General features: G+C 34.7%; 1 long non-coding RNA gene across 1 annotated transcript; it reads right to left on the bottom strand.

Moving 5' to 3' along the window:
- LOC110268852 lies at positions 211-1,086 on the bottom strand. The gene is made up of 2 exons (XR_002357450.1): positions 553-1,086; positions 211-471 (listed from the first exon to the last, which is right to left on the bottom strand). It is a non-coding gene; the product is annotated as an uncharacterized LOC110268852 (long non-coding RNA).

The raw sequence follows: 2,187 nt of genomic DNA, 5'->3' as shown, positions 1-2,187 counted from the left end.
CAGAGTGTTGTTTCCTCCACTATTTACTCCGAAAGCCAGAAGTCGTGAAGCTCATCAACCTCGTCAGATTCCAGATTCCATCGTTCTGGGTCACTCCTGAACAATTTACTTTCTTACTTTCAAAAATTCTTTTACTTTTTGGATCAATCTAATTGCTCCATCCTAGAGAGACAACTCAAGAAATAAAACTCCCGGTTTATACTTTTTGAAAGAGTTAAAGAACCTTTACCCCTTTCTAAATTTGATTGTAGAAGTTTGGTGTTGAGAGGTGCTACAACAATAATAAACCGATTTAATATTTTTTCTTCAGACACTGATATTTTACACTTACTCAAGCTAATGTAGGGCCTAAACGAACTTAAGGCGAGGTCCAAAGAGTCATACATCATCGGTATAGAAAAAAACCACATCCGCTACTCACCAATCGCTATCTCCACGCTTTCTCATCTCCATTAGAATCCAAATTTGATACTGAAAAAAAGCAGAGTTAATATTTATGACAACAGAGCAGTGCTGTAAAGAAAATTGCATGGGAGAGGCTATCACTATAACCTGCGAGAGAGAGAGGGGGTAGAAGGGGTCGTTGTGAGAAAAACGTGAGATGAGAGCATAAGATGACAACATGGTGGCACGATGAGATGAGACCTTGAGATCCAACGAGTGGGTAACGAAGCAATAAGAGACGAGTAGCACGAGCAATGGGTGAATTGCAAGTAGCCAAACAATAAAAAGAAGCGATGAGAAGAAGATGTTGATAAGAGACGAAGGTGATGGGTGGTTCTAGGGGCACAGCGAGAAGCACGGAGAATGGGAGAAAAAGATAGTAGAGGGAAGCTAGTGATGGTGCCTTTCTAGGTGATGTTGTGAGCTCGAAGAAGATGAGGGATGATTAGGAGATTGAGAGAAAAGTGAATCCTAGTGTAGAACCAAATTAAGTATTAGGATTTCAGGAAGAAAAGAGATTGCAGGGTTTAGTATCTATTCTAGGCTGGGTGATCTAAGCTCATCCCAAATTTGATTGGATAATCTAATCTGATGTGATTTTTTTTTTTCAATTTTGAGTGGATCACTTTTAAACGAGTCGAAATTCACCAGATCTTTAGGCGCATGCCGAATCTTCAGGTTGGACAGCACAATGTACATGGTCTCTTAATTTGTATACCAAACCAAATGGTAATATGGATTAATGCATTTAAAAATATTAAGAATTTTGAATTTATAAAAAATAAAAAAATTAGTGAATGAACTAGTTTGGTGCACGACATTCAATTTTAGGGAGTAAAATGAGAACCTTAATGCAAAGTCAGAGACCAATTTGATACATCTACAATGATGACATAGCGGATGACACGTGGATGGCACAAACTGATAGTGGCCAAATAGCATTGTGAGATGTGACACAATTGTCCACGTCAACATGCCACTTGTTACTAGTCAACACATCATCATATCATTACACGTGGCCAACTCATGGAGTGACACATATCACTAACAGTCCACATCATCAAGCCACGTCATCACGTTATTAACAGAAAATGGGTCAGGGACTAATATGGTGCATTTTTGTCAATCTAAGGGATGTAATTGGTGCAATTAGGATTTCGAAGACTAAATCGGTGGAACTCGCCAATCTCAGAGACCACTTTAGAGTTTAACTCTTTTAAAAATAGTTACAATTTAATCGTCATTTTTTATTTATTAGGATATTTTTAATAATCATTCTAAAGATCATTTTTAAACTTAAGAATTTAATTTTGATACACTGTCAATGTAAAATAGTTTTGTATGTACATTCAATCACGTAATGCCATATCATAAAAAATAACTACTATTTTTATTGACCGTGTTAATGGTTATCCAAAAAGGCGGATATAGTCCTTGTTTGGGTGCCATTATCTGGATAAAAAAAGATCTTTTTTTTTATTTTTTAGTATGTTTGGCAAATTTCTAGTAGTAAAAGTAAAGGTACTAGAAAAAAAAAACTTTTTTGAGAAGCTGTAATTTATATATTTTTTTAAAAGATCTTTCTTCATTAAAAAAGATGTTTTTCATGTATTAAATAAACAAAAAGTACATTTATATTGTTATACCCAAACATAATTGATAGATAAAAAGATATTTTGGAATGAGATATCCAAATAGAAAATTACTTTTACTTTTCCATAAGATCTTTTAAAAAAAGATTAT

The sequence above is a fragment of the Arachis ipaensis genome, chromosome B02 (genome assembly GCF_000816755.2).
Source record: "Arachis ipaensis cultivar K30076 chromosome B02, Araip1.1, whole genome shotgun sequence".
Lineage (NCBI taxonomy): Eukaryota > Viridiplantae > Streptophyta > Magnoliopsida > Fabales > Fabaceae > Arachis > Arachis ipaensis.
This window is presented reverse-complemented; position numbering and strand designations above follow the sequence as displayed.